The sequence below is a fragment of the Rhinoraja longicauda genome, chromosome 41 (genome assembly GCF_053455715.1).
Source record: "Rhinoraja longicauda isolate Sanriku21f chromosome 41, sRhiLon1.1, whole genome shotgun sequence".
Lineage (NCBI taxonomy): Eukaryota > Metazoa > Chordata > Chondrichthyes > Rajiformes > Arhynchobatidae > Rhinoraja > Rhinoraja longicauda.
In genome coordinates this window covers 8,526,378-8,550,192 of record NC_135993.1, presented here as the reverse complement: position 1 = coordinate 8,550,192, position 23,815 = coordinate 8,526,378, and positions in this window count along the sequence as shown.

Below are 23,815 nucleotides of genomic sequence, written 5' to 3'. Positions count from 1 at the left end.
GAAAATGTGTGTGTGTCTCTCCATCCGAGCCCCGGTCTCAGGCCCAGCAAGGCCCAGCAAGGCCCAGCAAGGCGCAGCAAGGCCCAGCAAGGCCCAGCAAGGCCCAGCAAGGCCCAGCAAGGCCCAGCCCACGACTGGCTTCCAGCCCCACTCCCACCCAACCATCTTTGCCAGCAAGGCTACCAGCAGCTCCTGGACAGAGAGGGGGGAGGGAGAGGGAGAGGGAAATGGGGAGGGGGGAGAGATGGGGACAAAGAGAGGGAGAAAGAGGGAGAGGGAGGGAGAGAGAGGGAGGGGGTGATGGGGTGGGAGAGAGGGAGAGAGAGAGGGGAGAGAGAGAGGGGGTGAGAGGGAGGGAGAGGGAGGGAGGGAGAGGGAGAATGGGGATAGTGAGAGTGAAGGAGAGGGGAGAGAGAGGGAGAGAGGGAGGGAGAGACGTAGGGAGAGAGAGGGAGGGAGGGAGAGAGTGGAGAGAGAGGGAGGGAGAATGGGGATAGTGAAGGAGAGGGGAGGGAGGGAGGGAGGGGAGAGAGAGAGAGGGGGTGAGAGGGAGGGAGAGGGGGTGAGGGAGTGAGGGAGAGAGAGGGAGGGAGTGAAGGAGAGCGGGGTGAGAGGGAGAGAGGGAGGGAGTGAAGGAGAGCGGGGTGAGAGGGAGAGAGGGAGGGAGAGAGAGAGAGAGGGTGAGAGGGAGAGAGGGAGGGAGAGAGAGAGAGAGGGTGAGAGGGAGGGAGGGAGAGAGGGTGTGTGAGAGTGAAGGAGAGGGGGGAGAGGGAGGAGAGTGCTGTGTGTGTGTGTTGTAATGAGGCAGTGCTCTGTACAACACACAGCTGTCCAGGTCGGTAACTTCAATTTCACTGAAATCCCTTTGAACTGCGAAGACTTTGCTGGAGTTTGGCCGCAGAATAATTACTGCACAGACCATCGTAAGGAGCTTCCTGTAACCTTTCAAGTTTCCCCAGGGGGGCTTTAACAGGGGTCCGGGGGGGGGGGGGGGGGCGCACGGATACAAGGGATTAAACTGTGTTTATTCTTGCCGCATAAAGGCCATGGATATTAATTATAACGCGGCCTGCCCGACCCACAGAGGAAGGGGGTTTATGATTCAACCTGTCTTCCAAGAAATGCCCATTAATCCCTTTCTCGAGGGGGGCCTGTGGTGTGGAGCAGCAGCCTGGAGCACAGCAGCCTCGGATCACCTGCTGCCGGGAGCGGGGGCCGCAGGTTCAATCCCGGACACCGGCGATGCTCACAGTCACAGGGGTCCATGGTAGTGAGGGAGGGCCGCACTGTGGGGGGGGGGTGATGGAGGGCCACACTGTGGGGGGGGGTGAGGGAGGGCCACACTGTGGGGGGGCGGGGGTGAGGGAGGGCCACACTGTGGGGGGGTGGTGAGGGAGGGCCACACTGTGGGGGGGGGGGTGAGGGAGGGCCACACTGTGGGGGGGGCGGGGGTGAGGGAGGGCCACACTGTGGGGGGGGGGTGTGAGGGAGGGCTGCACTGTGCGGGGGGGGGGTGAGGGAGGGCCGCACTGTGGGGGGGCGGGGATGAGGGAGGGCCGCACTGTGGGCGGGGGGGATGAGGGAGGGGCCGCACTGTGGGGGGGGGGTGAGGGAGGGCCGCACTGTGGGGGGGAGGGGTGAGGAAGGGGCCGCACTGTGGGGTCTGGACAGTCTGGACAGGGTGATGAATGGCTGGTGTGGACTTGTTGGGCCGAAGGGCCTGTTTCCATGCTGTTTCTTTCTAAATGAATGGAGCAGAATTAAGCCATTCGGCCCATCAAGTCTACTCCGCAATTCAATCATGGTTGATCTATCTCACCCTCCCTCGAGGAGGGGGAGGGTGGGGGGAGGGGGAGGGTGGGGGTGGGGAGGAGGGAATAGTGGGGGGGACGTGGGGGTGGGGAGGAGGGAAGATTGGGGTGGGGGGGAGAGTGCGGTGCGGGCAGGAAGAGTGGGGGAGGGGGGAATGGGGGTGGGGAGGGGGGAATGGGGGAGGAGACAGGGCGGGGGAGTGGGGGTGGGGCAGGGGAGGGGCAAGTGGGTGTGCGTAGGGGGGATGGAGTGGGTCAGTGGGGGGAGGAGGGAGGGGATAAAGGGGATTGAGTGGGGGGGGTGGAGGGTGGAGGCTTTGGATCCAGGGCTCCTCAGTCACACCCTCTCCCCTTCCCTGTCCCCCCTCTACGAGGAATGGCTCACTTGGTCGAGTTCTTCCTAAAGCAAAACTGAACACAATACTCCAAAGTGTATGAAAATAACTGCAGATGCTGGTACAAATCGAAGGCATTTATTCACAAAATGCTGGAGTAACTCAGCAGGTCAGGAGAGAAGGAATGGGTGACGTTTAGGGTCGAGACCCTTCTTCAGACAATACTCCAATCAGACAATACTTCACTGTAGTCTGGGATAGACACAAAGTGCTGGAGTAACTCAGCGGGCCAGGAAGCATCTCTGGAGAAAATAAATAGATGGGTTATCCTTTTAGGTCGAGACCCTAGTGGGCAGACGATCACTAGAATCATGTACAACTGTAACACACAGTTCTTCTTCAGACTCTGTAGCTAATCTCTTTTGAGTCTTCATCATAAATAGACCAACAGTTCCAGGATTTTTTTTTCGTGTTTAGTACTGTGAGCACAGACTCAAAATATTTCTTTAATTACTCTGCCATTTCCTTATTCCCCATACAATTTCTCATCTCATTCTGTAAAGGGGCCCATCTTAACTCTGAGTCACTCTTTTCCTTTCAGCCCGTCTGCAGAAACTCTTGCGGGTGGTGCTGCAGCGGGTAGAACTGCTGCCTCATCGAGCCAGAGGCCCGGGTTCCAACCTGACCTCAGGTAGAGTTTGCACGTTCTCCCCCGTGACCACGTGGGCTTCCTCCGGGCGCTCCGGTTTCCTCCCACAATCCCAAAGACGTGCGGGTTTGTGGGTTAATCGGCCCCTCTGTAAATCGCCCCCTGGTGTGCAGGGAGTGGATGGGAAAGTGGGATAACATGGAACTAGTGTGAAAGGTTGATCGATGGTCGGCATGGACCCGGTGGGCCGAAGGGCCTGTTTCCGTGCTGTATCTCTACACTAAACTGTGGGCTGGTAGATTTTAGATTTTTTTTTAGATTTAGAGATACAGCGCGGAAACAGGCCCTTCGGCCCACCGGGTCCGTGCCGCCCAGCGATCCCCGCACATTAACATTATCCTACACACACTAGGGACAATATTTTAACATTTGCCCAGCCAATTAACCTACAAACCTGCACGTCTTTGGAGTGTGGGAGGAAACCGAAGATCTCGGAGAAAACCCACGCAGGTCACGGGGAGAACGTACAAACTCCGTACAGACGGCGCCCGTAGTCAGGATCGAACCTGAGTCTCCGGCGCTGCATTCGCTGTAAGGCGTCAACTCTACCGCTGCGCCACCGTGCCGCCCGTAGGTTAATTGCCCCCCCGGTGTGTGGGTGGGTGGTAGAATCGTGGGGGGAGTTGATGGTTCTGTGGGAGAGTGCGGGTTACAGGGCACTAAGTGGGTTTGATGGGATCCACTCTGTGAGCTGGCATTGACGCGATGGGCTGAATGGCCTCAGCTTAATTATCTTCTGTATGCCGCCCCTAGTGTGTGTGTGTGTGTGTGTGTGTGTGTGTGTGTGTGTGTGTGTGTGTGTGTGTGTGTGTGTGTGTATGTGTGTGGGCACACTAGAACTAATGTGAATGGTGGTTGGTGGTCAGCATGGACTCGATGGGCCGAAGGGCCCTTCTCTACGCTGTATCTCCAAAACTAAGCTAAACCCTTTGTATAATACTCCAAATACTCCAAATTGTATTTGGCAAATACAAATACAAGCTTCAGTGTTTGGGCCTAAAGATCCAGGCCTCAGTTTATGGGCCTACTGACCCTGACCCGAAACGTCACTTATCCATGTTCTCCAGAGATGCTGCCTGACCCCCTGAGTTACTCCAGCACTCTGTGAAACGTCACCCATCCATGTTCTCCAGAGATGCTGCCTGACCCGCTGAGTTACTCCAGTACTCTGTGAAACGTCACCTATCCATGTTCTCCAGAGATGCTGCCTGACCCGCTGAGTTACTCCAGAACTATTTTTATATTTCTTGACAGACCACATCCTAATTCCACTCTCTCCTTCCTTATCAACGTCTCGGTCTTTCTGGGTTGGGTTCAGATATTTACCAGTCCTCCGCGAACTGTTATTTTTGGCAACGTTACAAACCTTTGCCTTTGAATCGAAATAGTCTTTGACTTTTCTTGAGATGTGCAGCTGCAACACTTCTCATGTGGGGTTTTGAGTTCCATTAGCAGAAGTACACAACTTGTAAGCCCCGACATTAATTCCTCACATGTTAACCAATGTTTACCTAGTGTCAAACATCTGAATGTGGCCTCCCAGTCTACCACAGTAACTCTCACCCCATGACTTGCTGTTTGCCTTTGCAACAACAACAAAAAAAGACGCAGAGTGCTGGAGTAACTAAACGGTGGCGCAGCGGTAGAGTTGCCGCCTTACAGCGCTTGCAGCGCCGGAGACCCGGGTTCGATCCCGACTACGGGTGCTGTCTGTACGGAGTTTGCACGTTCTCCCCGTGACTTTTCTCCGAGATCTTCGGTTTCCTCCGACACTCCAAAGACGTACTTTGGCCCTTGTGGCTAAAGGGATCAGGGGGTACGGAGAGAAGGCAGGTACGGGATACTGAGTTGGATGATCAGCCATGATCATATTGAATGGCGGTGCAGGCTTGAAGTCCGAATGGCCTCCTCCTGCACCTATTTTCTATGTTTCTATGTACAGGTTTGTGGGTTAATTGGCTTGGTGTATGCGTTAATTGTTACTAGTGAGTGTGGGATAGTTTTAATGTGCGGGGATTGCTGGTCGGCACGGACTCGGTGGGCCGAAGGGCCTGTTTCTGCGCTGTATCTCTAAACTAAACTACACTAATCTAAACACAACGGGTCAGGCAGCATCTCTGGAGAATACGGATTGCTGACGTTTCGTGTCGAGACCCTTCGTCAAACTGATTGTAAAATGGGGGAGAGGAGAGATGGAAGAGAGGTGGGGATGGGAGAAAGACTGGCACGTGAGAAAAAAAGACACAAAGTGCTGGAGTAACTCAACGGATCAGATAGTTGATCATGGAGAACATGGACAGGTGATGTTTCGGGTCGGGACCCTGAAGCAGAGTCTCTCAATCAGTCTGAAGAAGGGTCTCGACACAGAACGTCACCTATTCCTTCTTGCCTGTCCCGCTGAGTTACTCCAACATTTAGTGTCTAACAATCCCTCAAATGTACAGACAAATTCACAATTTACAAATCCGGGCCATAATTTATTGGCCAAACAAACACAAACTTCAGTGTTTGGGCCTAAAGATCCAGGCCTCAGTTTATGGGCCTACTGATCTGGGACTCTGTGTATTGGCCTAGAGCTCAGGTCTCAATTTATGGGCCGACGGATCAAGGCCTCAGATTATGGATTTACATACCGAGGCCTCCATTTCTAGGCCTATAAATTCAGGCCTCAATTTATGGGCCTACAGATCTACGTCGCATTTTCAAGGACTACAGATCAAGCCTCATTTTACAGGCCTGTGGGTCAAGGCCTCAGTTTATGGACACAAACATAGGCCTCAGTTTCTGGCCTACGGTTTCAGGCCTCAGTTTCTAGGCCTACAGTTCCAGGCCTCCGTTTCTGGCCTACAGATCCAGGCCTCAGTTTCTGGCCTACAGATCCAGGCCTCAGTTTCTGGCCTCCACATCAGGCCTCAGCTTCTGGGCCTCCTGGAAAAAGACCATACAAAGTGCCGGAGTAACTTTAGCTGGTCATCTGACTACTAACAGGCCCGGAGACCCTAGGCTCAGTTTCTTTGTCCGAGCCCCTCCCTCTGAGACTAACAAGTGAGGAAACTGCTTCCTGTGTTTAAAAGGCTTTATCTTCCTTCTGCTGCTGTAGGACGATTCTACTCATTAGCAGAAAAAATCAAATATATAAACCAGAAGTTAGAACTGAGAGGAGGAAAAACTTTTTCAGTCAGAGAGTTGTAAATCTGTGGAATTCTTTGCCTCAGAAGGCAGTGGAGGCCAATTCTCTGAATGCATTCAAGAGAGAGCTAGATAGAGCTCTTAAGGATAGCGGAGTCAGGGGGTATGGGGAGAAGGCAGGAACGGGGTACTGATTGAGAATGATTAGCCATGATCACATTGAATCGCTGTGCTGGCTCGAAGGGCCGAATGGCCTCCTCCTGCACCTATTGTCTATTGTCTATTGGTACACGTGACAATAAACGAAACCAATCTCGAAACCAAACGGGTTAAAGATCTACCTGATAGCTCAACTGGATGACATCAAAGCTGCTTATAGACAAGCAGCTTTCTCAGATCTCGTTGAGATTTGGACCATCTGATGTCATCCAGTTGAGCTATCAGGTAGATCTTTAACCTGTGGAGATAGTCGTGCATTGTGAAACTTCAGCTGATGAGGCTGGTGGAGTTTGTACTTTTTTAATATATAATCCAACATGCTTTTATTCAATTGTGCACAAATACACAGTGGTAGTCTGAAGAAGGGTCTCAACCCGAAACGCCACCCGTTCCTTCTCTCCAGAGATGCTGCCTGACCCGCTGAGTGACTCCAGCATTTTGTGTCTCCTGTCCATAGTAACAAAATCAAGAGTGCCATTGGCAGTCTTTCAAGAGAGTCCTTGCTACGATCAGGCAAACGCCTCCGCTGTCACGCTGTGAAAACGGAGAGGATGAGACGGAGCTTCTTCCCACAGGCCATCAGGACTGTCAACTTTTATAACCCCAGAGACTAAATTTTTGTCGACACTAATAGTAACTTATTAACTTTATTTATATGCTGTAACTAATTCTTTTTGTGCACAACCCGCAGGCATTGCCACTTTCATTTCACTGCACATCGTGTATGTGTATGTGACAAATAAATTTGACTTGACTTGACTTGACTTGAAATGCGTGTGAATTTATTACACTTCAAACACTGTGTGAAGACTCATAACTGGAGGACAAGCTCGACATCTCCCTCCATAACCTGGCCCCATCCTACCTGACCGACCTCCTCCACAGGCACACTCCCACCTGCACCCTCCGCTCTGCCGCTGCCAATCTCCTATCCCCCCACATCCAGACCAAACTCAGATCCTGGGGGGACAGGGCTTTCTCCATCGCTGCTCCCACCCTATGGAACTCACTACCCCAAACCGTCAGAGACTCCTCCTCACTCACCACATTCAAAACATCACTGAAGTCTCACCTGTTCAGTACTGCCTTCAACCACTGAAGGTCACCTCACCTTCTGTCTCCTTTCTCTGTTCGTTTACTTATTTATCTATTTATTCACTTCCCGATGTTCTCTAAATCCCTGTAAAGCGTCTTTGAGTGTTTGAAAAGCGCTATATAAATGTAATGCATTATTTGTATTATTATTACATCGCCGTCTATACCTCTCCTTTCCCTCACGCCTGACTCTCAGTCTGAAGAAGTAACTCAGCGGGACAGGCAGCATCTCTGGAGAGAAGGAAGGTATACATCAGCCAAAACATTATGACCACCTGCCTAATATGCTGTTGGTCCTCCGTGTGTAGCCCCATACGCAGCAGGGTGCGATGCACTGTGTATTGTGACACATTCTTCCCGTGACCACCATTAACATTTTCTGTGACTTGTGCCACAGTCGACCTTCTGTCGGTTCGGACCAGACGGGATAGCCTTCGTTGCCCTCGCGCATCGATGAGCCTTGGGCGCCCAACACCCTGTCTGTCGCCGGTTTGTGGTTTGTCCCTCCTTGGACCACTGTCGGTCGGTACTCACCACTGCTGACCGGGAGCACCCCACAAGCCTTGCCGTTTCAGAGATGCTCTGACCCAGTCGTCTGGCCATAACAATTTGGCCCTTGTCAAAGTCGCTCAGGTCTTTACTCCTGCCCATTTCCCCTGCATCCAACACGTCAACTTCAAGAACTGACTGTTCACTTGCTGCCTAATATATCCCACCCCTTGACAGGTGCCATTGTAACAAGATAATCAATGTTATTCACTTCGCCTGTCAGTGGCCATAATGTTTTGGCTGATCGGTGTTATGTGTAGATGTACATGCACTCACACACACACACACACACACACACACACACACACGGTCTGAAGAAGGGTCTCGACCCGAAACATCACCCATTCCTTCTCTAGAGATGCTGCCTGTCCCGCTGAGTTACTCCAGCTTTTAGTGCCTACCATTGATTGGAGTTATGTGTATATATACATATATTGTATATATATGTGTGTGTGTGTGTGTGTGTGTGTGTGTGTGTGTGTGTGTGTGTGTGTGTGTGTGTGTGTGTGTGTGTGTGTGCGCGTGTGTGTGTATGAGTGCATGTATATATACACATAACACCAATCAGTCTGAAGAAGGGTCCCGACCCGAAACGTCACCCATTCCTTCTCTCCCGAGATGCTGCCTGACCCGCTGAGTTACTCCAGCATTTTGTGAATAAATACCTTCGATTTGTACCAGCATCTGCAGTTATTTTCTTACATTGATTGGGGAAGGTTGGAGATGGGGGAGGTGAAGGGGCGGTGAAACAATGATTGCTGTCGGGGAGACCGCAGATAGAGCAGGTTTTACTCCTGTTTAATATTAATCTATTTGCAAAGGGAGAAGAATAGCTGAGTGAAGATGAGACGACTTCAAAGGCTGTCTATGTCTGAGTCCAGCACTTGAACCCACTTCAGATGTGTACGCCGCCAGATTGGCACAACAGTACATAATCCCGTCTCATGCTTTCACCTGATCATCATGGTTTATTCTTCCATGAGTAACTGGGTGAGTGGTTTCTGTTCTTTGACCAGTACTGCTGAGTTTAAATCCCATCACAGCAACTTGAGAAACCAGCGTGGCTTGCTTGGTCACAGGATGGCAGGGTGGTAGGGTGGCAGGGTGGTAGGGTGGCAGGGTGGTAGGGTGACAGGGTGGTAGGGTGACAGGGTGGTAGGGTGACAGGGTGGTAGGGTGGCAGGGTGGTAGGGTGGCAGGGTGGTAGGGTGACAGGGTGGTAGGGTGGCAGGGTGGTAGGGTGACAGGGTGGTAGGGTGACAGGGTGGTAGGGTGACAGGGTGGCAGGGTGGCAGGGTGACAGGGTGGTAGGGTGACAGGGTGGCAGGGTGGTAGGGTGACAGGGTGGCAGGGTGGCAGGGTGACAGGGTGGTAGGGTGACAGGGTGGCAGGGTGGTAGGGTGACAGGGTGACAGGGTGACAGGGTGACAGGGTGACAGGGTGACAGGGTGGTAGGGTGACAGGGTGACAGGGTGACAGGGTGACAGGGTGGTAGGGTGACAGGGTGACAGGGTGACAGGGTGACAGGGTGGTAGGGTGACAGGGTGACAGGGTGGCAGGGTAACAGGGTGACAGGGTGACAGGGTGACAGGGTGACAGGGTGGTAGGGTGACAGGGTGACAGGGTGACAGGGTGGCAGGGTGGTAGGGTGACAGGGTGACAGGGTGACAGGGTGACAGGGTGACAGGGTGGCAAGGTGACAGGGTGACAGGGTGGCAGGGTGACAGGGTGGCAGGGTGGCAGGGTGGCAGGGTGGCAGGGTGACAGGGTGACAGGGTGGTAGGGTGACAGGGTGACAGGGTGGCACGGTGACAGGGTGGCAGGGTGACAGGGTGACAGGGTGGCAGGGTGACAGGGTGACAGGGTGGTAGGGTGGTAGGGTGGTAGGGTGGTAGGGTGACAGGGTGACAGGGTGACAGGGTGACAGGGTGACAGGGTGGCAAGGTGACAGGGTGACAGGGTGGTAGGGTGACAGGGTGACAAGGTGACAGGGTGACAAGGTGACAGGGTGACAGGGTGACAGGGTGACAGGGTGACAGGGTGACAGGGTGACAGGGTGACAGGGTGACAGGGTGACAGGGTGGCAGGGTGGTAGGGTGACAGGGTGACAGGGTGACAGGGTGACAGGGTGGTAGGGTGACAGGGTGACAGGGTGACAGGGTGGCAGGGTGACAGGGTGACAGGGTGACAGGGTGGCAGGGTGGCAGGGTGACAGGGTGACAGGGTGACAGGGTGGCAGGGTGACAGGGTGACAGGGTGGCAGGGTGACAGGGTGGTAGGGTGACAGGGTGACAGGGTGACAGGGTGACAGGGTGGCAGGGTGACAGGGTGGTAGGGTGACAGGGTGGCAGGGTGACAGGGTGGCAGGGTGACAGGGTGGCAGGGTGACAGGGTGGCAGGGTGACAGGGTGGCAGGGTGACAGGGTGACAGGGTGGCAGGGTGACAGGGTGACAGGGTGACAGGGTGGTAGGGTGACAGGGTGACAGGGTGGCAGGGTGGCAGGGTGACAGGGTGACAGGGTGGCAGGGTGACAGGGTGGCAGGGTGGTAGGGTGACAGGGTGACAGGGTGACAGGGTGACAGGGTGACAGGGTGACAGGGTGACAAGGTGGCAGGGTGACAGGGTGACAGGGTGACAGGGTGACAGGGTGACAGGGTGACAAGATGACAGGGTGGCAGGGTGACAAGGTGGCAGGGTGACAGGGTGACAGGGTGGCAGGGTGACAGGGTGACAAGATGACAGGGTGGCAGGGTGACAGGGTGACAGGGTGGCAGGGTGGAAGGTTGGCAAGGTGGATTTACAGATGCTCCTTGACTTACGATATTTCGACTTAATATTTCTTATTGAAACATATAAGATTATTAAGGGGTTGGACACGTTAGAGGCAGGAAACATGTTCCCGATGTTCGGGGAGTCCAGAACCAGGGGCCACAGTTTAAGAATAAGGGGTAGGCCATTTAGAACAGAGATGAGAAAAACCTTTTTCAGTCAGAGAGTTGTAAATCTGTGGAATTCTCTGCCTCAGAAGGCAGTGGAGGCCAATTCTCTGAATGCATTCAAGAGAGAGCTAGATAGAGCTCTTAAGGATAGCGGAGTCGGGAGGTATGGGGAGAAGGCAGGAACGGGGTACTGATTGAGAATGATCAGCCATGATCACATTGAATGGCGGTGCTGGCTCGAAGGGCTGATTAGCCTCCTCCTGCACCTATTGTCTATTGTCTTTACGATGGTGCATTCAGTAGAAACTGTACTTCGAATTTTGAAATGTGATCTTTCCACGGGCTGGCGATATACGTTTTCGACTTATGACATTTGCGATTTACGACAGGTTTTATCGGAACATGACCCCATTGTAAGTCGAGGCGCAACTGTACTTAAAACCAGGATGTGTAAGAAAATAACTGCAGATGCTGGTACAAATCGAAGGTATTTATTTCACAAAATGGTGGAGTAACTCAGCAGGTCAGGCAGCATCTCAGGAGAGAAGGAATGGGTGACGTTTCGGGTCGAGACCCTTCTTCAGACTGATGTCAGGGGGGCGTGACAAAGGAAGGATATAGGTGGAGACAGGAAGATAGAGGGAGAACTGGGAAGGGGGAGGGGAAGAGAGGGACAGAGGAACTATCTAAAGTTGGAGAAGTCAATGTTCATACCGCTGGGCTGCAAGCTGCCGAGGCGAAATATGAGGTGCTGTTCCTCCAATTTCCGGTGGGCCTCACTATGGCACTGGAGGAGGCCCATGACAGAAAGGTCAGACTGGGAGTGGGAGGGGGAGTTGAAGTGCTCAGCCACCGGGAAATCAGGTTGGTTAAGGCGGACTGAGCGCAGGTGTTGAGCGAAACGATCGCCGAGCCTGCGTTTGGTTTCGCTGATGTAAGGAAGTTGACATCTAGAGATGAGGTTGGAGGAGGTGCAGGTGAACCTCTGTCTCACCTGGAAAGACCGTTTGGGTCCTTGGATGGAGTTGAGGGGGGAGGTAAAGGGACAGGTGTTGCATCTCATAATCATCAATCTTGAGAAAGAACTTCTCAAAGCCCATCTACTCTAAACCAAACAGAAGGCGGGTGGGGACAGGAGATCGACCTGAGGGTGACGCCAGACACACGCATGCCCCCCCCCCCCGACGCATCGATGAATATGTTTGGGGCCGTTCCTTCCCCTACCCCCAGGTCTGCCCGTCTGAGCGGGCTCCCACAATCCTCTGCCAGGCTGAGGCACGTCACCCCGACCGCCACCCAACTGCATTTCTGCCAAGAGTCAAGAGGGCTGAATTGTCAAATGCCCCAAAATGGAGCAATGGAATCCACACTCCAGGCAGCAGCACAACAAGTTTGTGGACACAGTACTCCATAAAGAAATTTAAATAGTTCAGTAAATTAAAAAAATATATACATAATGGTACGTTGGCAGGTACATGAATAGGAAAGGTTTAGAGGAATATGGGCCAAACGCGGGCATGTGGGACTAGTGTAAATGAGGCATCTTGGGCAGCATGGGGAAGTTGGGCCGAAGGGCCTGTTTCCACGCTGGATGAAATGATCCATAAAAACCCTTCTGCCACTGTTTAATAAATATCATACAGACAAGACTCCCCACCATCGACTCCGTCTACACTTCACGCTGCCTCAGAAAAGTGGCCAACACAAGTGATCAAAGACTTGTTTGTCCCACCCCGGTTATTCCTTCTCCCCCCTGCTCCCATCCGGCAGAAATGCAGAAGCTTGAAAGCGCTCACACCATCAGATACTGCCACTTCCCCCTCTGTTATCAGAGCAAGAGTCCTGGAAACATCCTCATGAACCTTCTCTGCACGCTTTGCAGCTTAACAACATCCTCCTGTAGTGTGTTTCCATGTGGTATAACTCTCTGACTGGTGTAGATGAGGTTTCTTGGTCGGCATGGACAAGTTGGGCCAAAGGGCCTGTTTCCTTGCTGTCTGAATCTAGTGTTTAATTTAGTTAGTTCAGTTTAGTTTATTGTCACGTGTACAGAGGTACAGTCAAAAGCTGTTTTGTTGTGTGGCAACCAGTCAGCAGAAAGACAACATACGATTACAATCGATCCCTTTACAGTTTAGAGATGCAGCGCAGAAACAGGCCCTTCGGCCCACCGAGTCCACACCGACCAGCGACCCACGCATCCTACACACACTGGGGACACACTATGACTCTATAAAGATTATCATTGGACCGGTTCCCAACCCTTCAGCTCACAGCTAGCCATGTCATTCTCAATGGCCACTCACCCCCCTATCCCACCAAACAATATCACTTTCATCTCGGGTTGCCAACTGTCCTGTATTAGCCGCGACTTCCCGTACTTTGGGCTAAATTGGTTTGTCCCGTACGGGACCGCCCTTGTCCCGTATTAGGCTCGGGGAGCGCTGTAGGCCACTGTAGGCCCGGACACTTTAGGCCCGGACACTGTAAGCCCGGACACTGTAGGCCCGGACACTGTAGGCCCGGACACTGTTGGCCCGGACACTGTAGGCCCGGACACTGTAGGCCCGGACACTTTAGGCCCGGACACTGTAAGCCCGGATACTGTAGGCCCGGACACTGTAGGTCCGTACACTGTAGGCCCGGACACTGTAGGCCCGGACACTGTTGGCCCGGACACTGTTGGCCCGGACACTGTAGGTCCGGACATTGTAGGCCCAGACGCTGTAGGCCCGGACACTGTAGGCCCGGACACTGTTGGCCCGGACACTGTTGGCCCGGACACTGTAAGCCCGGACACTGTAGGCCTGGACACTGTAGGACCGGACACTGTAGGCCCGGACATTGTAGGCCCGGACAGTGTAGGCCCGGACACTGTAGGCCCAGACAGTGTAGGCCCGGAGGCCCAGGCGCCGCCTAACGGAGGTTGCTTAGCAACCCGCCTCCCGGCCCTGGCGGCCACCATTGGTGGAGCAGGAGCATGTGGCCAGTGGCTGGGTGAGGTCACATGGGGCGCGGGGCGGTGACGTCACCCTTTGTCCCTTATTTGGGAGTGAGATAGTTGGCAACCCCTAATTTCTTCCTAAAGCTATTATTTTATCCAAGTTAACTGTCCATTCTTTGATCCTTTTCCCCAGCTGCCCCTTGGGGCTGAAACCTGCCTATGTGGGCAGTGAGAAGGGGAGAAATAAAAGATTATGTTTGCCTAGCAAGAAGCGAAGCATGTAAATTGGACAAATTCTTCTGCCAGACCACATCTGAGATATTGGGTCCAGTTTTGATCTTGTGACTTCAAAAGGATGTAATGTTGTTGGAGTGAATTCAGTAGTGTTGGTGATGTGAAAGGATAATGTGAAACAGATCACGCAGCTATTAAGGAGGAATGTTTATTTCCCGGAAACTCCTCTCTTTATAGTTCAGTTTGGTTTGGTTTTGAGAGATAGCGCTGAAACAGGCCCTTCGGCCCACCGACCAGCGATCCCCGCACATTAACACTATCCTACACACACCAGGGACAATTTACATTTAAACCCAGCCAATTAACCTACAAACCTGTACGTCTTTGGAGTGTGGGAGGAAACTGAAGATCTCGGAGAAAACCCACGCAGGTCACGGGGAGAACGTACAAACTCCGTACAGATGGCGCCCGTGGTCGGGATCGAACCCGGGTCTCGGGCGCTGCATTCGCTGTAAGGCGGCAACTCTACCGCCGCGCCACCCATTCCATCTCTCCAGAGATGCTGCCTGTCCCATTCAGTTACTCCAGCATTTTGTGCCCATCTCTCTCCAGAACTCAGCTTGAATCATGAGAACAGAGAGACTGATCATTCAGATCATTTGAGAGGGATGAGGAGGGACGTGATTGAGCAGAGCGTAGAGGGAAGTGTGGTGAATGCGGGCAGGTGGGATTAGTATAGACAGGCATGATGGTCAGTATAGACTCAGTGGGCCGAAGGGCCTGTTTCTATGCTGCACAACTGAAAAGGCGTGGATAGAGTGGATGTGGAGAGGATGTTTCCACTAGTGGGAGAGTCTAGGACTAGAGGTCACAGCCTCAGAATTAAAGGGCGTTCCTTTAGGAAGGAGATGAGGAGGAATTTCTTCAGTCAGAGGGTGGTGAATCTGTGGAATTCTTTGCTACAGAAGGCAGTGGAGGCCAAGTCAGTGGATATTTTTAAGGCAGAGATAGATAGATTCTTGATTAGTACGGGTGTCAGGGGTTATAGACAATAGACAATAGACGCAGGAGGAGGCCATTCGGCCCTTCGAGCCAGCACCACCATTCAATGTGATCATGGCTGATCATTCTCAATCAGTACCCCGTTCCTGCCTTCTCCCCATACCCCCTGACTCCGCTATCCTTAAGAGCTCTATCCAGCTCTCTCTTGAATGCATTCAGGGAATTGGCCTCCACTGCCTTCTGAGGCAGAGAATTCCACAGATTTACAACTCTCTGACTGAAAAAGTTTTTCTTCATCTCTGTTCTAAAAGGCCTACCCCTTATTCTTAAACTGTGGCCTCTGGTTCTGGAGAGGGTTATGGGGAGAAGGCAGGAGAATGGGGTTAGGAGGGAGAGATTGATCAGCCATGATTGAACGGTGGAGTAGACATGATGGGCCGAGTGGCCTAATTCTGCTCCCATGTCTTATGAATAAGGGGTAGGCCATTTAGAACTGAGATGAGGAAAAACTTTTTCAGTCAGAGAGTTGTGAATCTGTGGAATTCACTGCCTCAGAAGGCAGTGGAGGCCAATTCTCTGAATGCATTCAAGAGAGAGCTGGATAGAGCTCTTAAGGATAGCGGAGTCAGGGGGTATGGGGAGAAGGCAGGAACGGGATACTGATTGAGAATGATCAGCCATGATCACATTGAATGGCAGTGCTGGCTCGAAGGGCCGAATGGCCTCCTCCTGCACCTATTGTCTATTGAATTCACGAACAACTGTGAAGAAAAGGTTAATGGTGAATTCCTCTCAACCGCTGACAATGACAGCTCTTTTGTGTGTTGGAGCCCACTCTTGGGTGGGCTGGCTAGTGCGTTATTATCGTTTATTATGTATACAGTGAGATTGAGGCTTCTGCACAGCCACGGAAGCAAGCCTTGTTCCTCCGTCAGGTCTCGGATTCTTAGACTCGACCATCCATGTTATCGCCTTCATGCCTTGCCAGCCATCCGGACGTTTGTTTCGAGATTGTACGCGACAATTTCCTTACTCCTCGCACTTGCCCACAGGGAGGAGGTACAGAAACGACGTGATCCTTAAACAACACACAGGAAGGAACAGCGGATGCCGGATTAAAACCCAAGGAAAAAACTCAGCGGGCCAGGCAGCACCTCAGGAGAGAAGGAACGGTTGACGTTTCATATCGAGGCCCGTCTTCACACTGAGAGTCGGGGGGAAACGGGAATGGGAGATACGGACGGTAATATAGGACGATATAGAACAGATGAATGAAAGACGTACAAATAAGTAACGATGGTAAATGAAAGAGGCCATTGGTAGCTGTGGGCTAGGTGAAAACAAGTTACAGGCAATGAGACTCAACAAGATGACAATGGACAATAGGTGCAGGAGGAGGCCATTCGGCCCTTCGAGCCAGCACCACCATTCAATGTGATCATGGCTGATCATTCTCAATCAGTACCCCGTCCCTGCCTTCTCCCCGTACCCCCTGACTCCACTATCCTTAAGAGCTCTATCTAGCTCTCTCCTGAATGCATTCAGCATTCTATTTCGCACCTCATATTTCGCTTGGGTAGTTTACACCCCAGCGGTATGAACGTTGACTTCTCTAACTTCAGATAGTCCCTGCTTTCCCTCTCTATCCCCTCCCCCTTCACAGTTCTCTAGTTCACTAGTCTTCCTGTCTCCAACTACATTCTATCTTTGTCCCTCCCCCTTCCCCTGACATCAGTCTGAAGAAGGGTCTCGACCCGAAACGTCACCCATTCCTTCTCTCCCGAGATGCTGCCTGACCCGCTGAGTTACTCCAGCATTCCGTCTACCTTCGAAGATGACTTTGAACCTTGTACAACAACTTAGGTGGGGGAGGGACGGAGAGAGGGGCTGCCAGACTTACTTTCAGTTAGAGAAAACAATAATCCCAACCCAAAATATTACCCATCATTGAGTCCATCCTCACCTTCTCCATCATGGCCTGGTTTGTCTCAGCCACCAAGCACGACATCCGGAGGCTGCAACGGATCGTTCGCACGGCTGAGAAGGTTGTCGGCTGCAACCTTCCCCCCATTGACGAACTGTACACTGCAAGGGCCAGGAAGCGAGCGGGCAAGATCATCTCTGACCCCTCTCACCCTGGCCACAAACTCTTCGAAGCACTTCCCTTTGGAAGGCGACTCCGGACTGTCAAAGCAGCCACAGCCGGACATAAAAACAGCTTTTGTTCCACGAGTGACAGCTCTACTCAATAACCAAAGTCTGTAGTCTCTCTTTTTTGCTCTGGTTTATTTTCACCCGCACGTTTAGACCGTAATGTTGTATCCTTATTGTTTTGATGTGTTTATGCTTTATTCTTGATTGTTAACTGTATGTTTGTGTTGTCATTTGTGAGCGGAGCACCAAGGCACATTCCTTGTATATGCACATACTTGGCCAATAAACTTATTCATTCATTCATTCATTCATTCATTCATTCATTCATTCATTCATTCATTCATTCATTCATTCATTCATTCATTCATTCATTCATCATTTCCTCCAGAGATGCTGCCTGACCCATTGACCTACTCCAGCACTTTGTGTCTATCTTTACCTTATAGAACTAGGTCTGGATTAAAGATTAAAATGCAATGTGGAGTTTGCACGTTCCCCTTTGACCACGTGGGCTTTCCCCAGGCACTCCAGTTCCCAACAACTTTCCGAAGACGCGCAGGTTTGTCGGTTAATTGACTTCTGCAAATTGTCCCGAGTGTGTAAGGTAGAACCAAGGGCGGCAGAGTTGCTGCCTCACAGCGCCAGAGACCCGGGTTCGATCCTGACTACGAGGGTGCTGTCTGTACGGAGTTTGTACGTTCTCTCCCCGTGACCTGCGCGGGCTTTCTCCGGGTGCTCCGGTTTCCTCCCGCACTCCAAAGACGTCCAGGTTTGTAGGCTGATTAGTTTGCATAAGATTGTAAACGGTCCCTTGTGTGTGTGGGACAGTGCTAAAGTGTACGGGGATCGCTGGTCGGAGCAGAACGGCCTGATCTCTAAATTAAAAATAAACTAAACCTAGATCACTCTCTACTTCCAGCACTTTAAAGTGTCTCTCCGGTTATAATCGGATGCTTGGAGGCGATCTGTGAGTGAAATTGGCAATCATAAGTACCTATAATAATATATAATAAGTATTTATAATAATGACTAGGAGATACCAGCAGTTTCGTACCAAGGGTGTGGTCTTCAATCGAGTCTAACTATAGCTATTATGTCACAGGGATAATGATGTCATCATATTATATGTATACATAACTCATCATTTAGTTACAGTTTTGTGCTCTCGGTCTCCCCTGACTGAACAAAACATTTCCCTCTCCTTAATTGAAACATGTGGGAAGGAACTGCAGATGCAGGAAGTAACTCAGCGGGACAGGCGGCATCTCTGGAGAGAAGGAATGGGAGACGTTTTGGGTCGACACCCTTCATTAGACCATCTGAAGTCCCACTGAGTTACTCCAGCATTTTGTGTCCATCTCCAGCATGGAAACAGGCCCTTCGGCCCACCGAGCCCATGCTGACCATCGATCACGTGTTCACCCTAGTTCTGTGTTATCCCATTCCCATCCACTCTCCACACACGAGGGGTGATTTTACCGAGGGCCAATTAACCTACAAACCCACACGTCATCGGTTCATCCTCACCTGATCTCGGGTGCTGTCTGTGCGGAGTTTGCTCGTTCTCCTTGTGACCGCGTGCGTTTCAATCAATCAATCAATCAATCAATCAATCAATCAATCAATCAATCAATCAATCAATCAATCAATCAATCAATCAATCAATCAATCAATCAATCAATCAATCGGTCCATCAATCGATTCACAGCAGGACCACGCCGGAGGTGGGGATCGCGCCGGGGTCAGTGGCGACGCGAGGGAGAATGAATGAATGAATGCTTTATTGCCACTTGCGATGAGTCCCGGTGAGATTCTTTGTTCTGCGTGCCCAAGGTATGCAAAGCGTCGCCACATAAAGGGCACCGACAAAGTTACAAAGTTTCACGCTCTGGGTCCTCCTTTGTTCTCCCCCTCCCCCACGGCGGTCCACCTTTGCTGTTGCCCACCGCGCTCCGGCCCTCCGGAGAGTAGGAGATTTTTTTTTAGATTTAGAGATACAGCGCAGAAACAGGCCCTTCGGCCCACCGGGTCCGCGCTGCCCAGCGATCCCCGCACACTAACACTATCCTACACACACTAGAGACAATTTTTACCCAGTCAATTAACCTACATACCTGTACGTCTTTGGAGTGTGGGAGGAAACCGAAGATCTCGGAGAAAACCCACGCAGGTCACGGGGAGAACGTACAAACTCCGTACAGACGGCACCCGTAGTCAGGATCGGACCTGAGTCTCCGGCGCTGCATTCGCTGTAAGGCAGCAACTCTACCGCTGCGCCACCATGCCGCAGTACACACCGAGAAAGGGAATGAATGAATGAATGGATGAATGAATAAATACTTCATTGGGAAACTCTTTGCTTCCATACCCAAGGCATGCAAATAGGAGCCACATAAAGGGCGTGTACAAAGTCACAAAGATTCCAGCCAGGTTCCCCTTTGTTCTCTCCCCCCCCCCCTTTCCTCACAACGGTCCCCCCCATGGCGGGTCCCCCTTTGTTCTCTCTCCCCCACCCACCCCTTCCCCCTCCCTCACGACGGTCCCCCAAAGCTGGGTCCCCCTTTGTTCTCTCTCCCCCACCCACCCCCCTTTCCTCACGACTGTTCCCCAAGCCAGGTCCTCACTCCCACGTGTCCGTCCTCATCCGCCGGTCAGCGCCATCGTCGACCGCCGCACCGACCCCTCCGCCATCCCGCTGCCGGGTCCCTGCCAGACGCCACCAGCCCCGCCGACCCAGGGGCCCGACCCGCGAGGCTCCAGCCTCGGCCTCTCGGCGGCCTGCGGTGGTGGGTGTGTGGCAGGTTAGTATCGCTGAGCCACAGGGAGCCGAGACTGTAATTATACCCCTGTAGCCTGGAAACCACCGAGACATCCCACAGGCCTCTGTCTGGGCACGAAGAGAAGGTAACACCCTGACATTTACGCTCAGCTCTGAGATTAACCCCTCCAGCCTTCAACAATATAACTGTTTAGCTCAGTTTACCTAAGAGATACAGGCCCTTCGGCCCACCGGGTCTGCACCGACCAGCGATCCCCGCACGCTTACACCATCCGACGCACACGAGGGACAATTATTACTTTTACACCAAGCCGACTAACATGCTAAACGACAAATTTGGCAGGGCAGGTGACTGAAGGACGAGCCTTTAGAATCAGCGATCACAGTTTAGTTTAGTTTTAGTGTAGAGACACAGCGTGGAAACACGCCCGAATCCGCACTGACCAAGAATCACCCATATTCACAAAATGCTGGAGTAACTCAACAGGTCAGGCAGCATCTCGGGAGAGAAGGAATGGGTGATGAAGAAGGGTCTCGACCCGAAACGTCACCCATTCCTTCTCTCCCGAGATGCTGCCTGACCTGCTGAGTTACTCCAGCATTTTGTGAATAAATACCTCCGATTTGTACCAGCATCTGCAGTTATTTTCTAACATTACTAACAATCACCCTTACGCTATTTCTACGTTGTCCCAGTTTTGCGTCTTTGGAGTGTGGGAGGAAACCGAAGATCCCGGAGAAAACCCACGCAGGTCACGGGGAGAACGTGCAAACTCCGTACAGGCAGCACCCGTAGTCGGGATCGAACCCAGGTCTGCGGCGCTGTGAGGCAGGAGTGGACCATGGGTGTGGGGAGCCTTGTTGGCAAAGGGCCCCAACCCAAAATGTCGCCCGTGGTTTTCTCCAGAGATGCAAAGCAGTACCGGGCAGGGCTAATGCCAACTCCAAACTAACAGCTCACCATTCCAGAAGCTCCCATAATATCCCTGGACTGTGGTTGGGAGGGAAATATGACTGCAGCTCTGCGGGAATCTTGTGAGAAGTCGGCGGCCTAGTCAAAAGGGAGGCATGGTGGCACAGCGGGTAGAACCGCTGCCTCGCAGTACCATACGACAGTCCCGCCATTCCAGGAATTAACCTAGTGAACCTACGCTGCACGCTGACTTAGACGAAGGGATTAAAAGTACCATTAGCAAATTTGCAGATGATACTAAGCTGGGGGGTAGTGTGAATTGTGAGGAAGATGCAATAAAGCTGCAGGGTGACTTGGACAGGTTGTGTGAGTGGGCGGATACATGGCAGATGCAGTTTAATGTAGATAAGTGTGAGGTTATTCACTTTGGAAGTAAGAATAGAAAGGCAGATTATTATCTGAATGGTGTCAAGTTAGGAGGAGGGGGAGTTCAACGAGATCTGGGTGTCCTAGTGCATCAGTCAATGAAAGGAAGCATGCAGGTACAGCAGGCAGTGAAGAAAGCCAATGGAATGTTGGCCTTCGTAACAAGAGGAGTTGAGTATAGGAGCAAAGAGGTCCTTCTACAGTTGTACCGGGCCCTGGTGAGACCGCACCTGGAGTACTGTGTGCAGTTTTGGTCTCCAAATTTGAGGAAGGATATTCTTGCTATGGAGGGCGTGCAGCGTAGGTTCACTAGGTTAATTCCCGGAATGGCGGGACTGTCGTATGTTGAAAGGCTGGAGCGATTGGGCTTGTAAACACTGGAATTTAGAAGGAAGAGGGGGGATCTTATTGAAACATATAAGATAATTAGGGGATTGGACACATTAGAGGCAGGAAACATGTTCCCAATGTTGGGGGAGTCCAGAACAAGGGGCCACAGTTTAAGAATAAGGGGTAGGCCATTTAGAACGGAGATGAGGAAGAACTTTTTCAGTCAGAGAGTGGTGAAGGTGTGGAATTCTCTGCCTCAGAAGGCAGTGGAGGCCAGTTCGTTGGATGCTTTCAAGAGAGAGCTGGATAGAGCTCTTAAGGATAGCGGAGTGAGGGGGTATGGGGAGAATGCAGGAACGGGGTACTGATTGAGAGTGATCAGCCATGATCGCATTGAATGGCGGTGCTGGCTCGAAGGGCTGAATGGCCTACTCCTGCACCTATTGTCTATTGTCTATTGTCTATAAAAGACCCGGGTTCGATCCCCTTCCTATCTCCAGAGAACAGGTTATCTTGGCATTACGTGTAGGAATGAATTGCAGATGCTGGTTTACACCGAAGATAGACAAAGACCCAGATAAGCGGCACGGTGGCGCAGCGGTAGATTTGCTGCCTTACAGCGAATGCAGCGCCAGAGACTCAGCGTCGATCCTGACTACGGGCGCCGTCTGTACGGAGTTTGTACGTTCTCCCCGTGACCTGCGTGGGTTTTCTCCGAGATCTTCGGTTTCCTCCCACACTCCAAAGATGTGCAGGTTTGTAGGTTAATTGACTGGGTAAATGTAAAAATTGTCCCTAGTGGGTGTAGGATAGTGTTGATGTGCGGGGATCGCTGGGCGGCGCGGACTCGGTGGGCCGAAGAGCCTGTTTCCACGCTGTATCTCTGAATCTCTGAATCTGAATCTAAAAAAAGCTGGAGTAACTCAGCAGGCCGAGACTGGAATCTGAAGAAGGGTCTCGACCCGAAACCTCACCAAATTCCTTCTCTCCAGAGATGCTGCCTGTCCCGCTGAATTACTCCAGCTTCTTGTGTCTATCTTGGCATCATGCTCTGGTATTTTATTTAATTCTTCACATGTTTAAGGTATAATCTTTTGTTCTTAATTGTTCACTATACGTCGTGTTGTTACCTGCGAGCAAAGCGAACCGTGGCAATTTCCTTGTATGTGTGTGTACACGCTTGGCTGAAAAAATGTAGTCAATTCAATTCAGTTCAATTCAATGCTCGGCACAGAGGGTGTGGGCCGAAGGGCTTGTTCCTGTGCTGCACTGTTCTAAAATGTCCTTGTAGGAACCTTGCTGTGTGTGGCTTGCTGTTGAGGGTGCCACTAACAAGGTTGACCTCATCGATGGTCAATGGCTTCACCCTGCCCGCCCCTTGGTAAGGCACAGGAAGACCAGGACAATGCTCGGTTCAAAACAAACAGCTTACAACCCGTCTAAAAAGAGTTAGATGACACATCGTCAGAGAGTAAGTCTTCATCGAATCTTAGGAAATTTGGCAGGTAAGTGACTGAAGAGCCTTTGGGACCAGGAACCATGGTTTAGTTTACTTTAGGTTAGAGATACAGCCCTTCAGTGACTCTGAGAAAGATCTGATCCCACTGAGACGAACTGCAATCACAGTGGAAACAGGCCCTTCGACCCGCCAAGTCTGCACTGACCAATGATCACCCACACGTTATTTTCTACGTTGTCCCAGTTTTGCGTCCCATACGCTAGTGTCCACTTTACAGAGGCCAAACAACCTTAAAAACCTGCACCACTTTGGATTGCTGGAGGAAACCGGAGCACCCGGAGAAAACCCACGCACGTGGTCACGGGGAGAACGTGTAAACTCCACGCAGGCAGCACCCCGTGGTCAGGATCGAACCGGGGTCTCCGAGTGGACTGCAGTCAATGAAATGGGCAGATGAAGTTCAGACTGCAGAAGTTCACATGTTCCAGGAGCAGAATTAGGCCATTCGGCCCATCAAGTCTGCTCCGCCATTCAACCATGACTGGTCTATCTAACCCCATTCTCTTGCCTTCTCCCCATTACCCCTGACACCCGTACTGGTCAAGAATCTGCCAATCTCCGCCTTAAAAATATCCACTGACTTGGCCTCCACTGTCGTCTGTGGCAATGAATTCCACAGATTCACCACCCTCTGACTAAAGAAATTCCTCCTCATCTCCTTCCTAAAGGCACGTCCTTTAATTCTGAGGCAATGCCCTCTGGTCCTAGACTCTCCCACTAGTGGAAA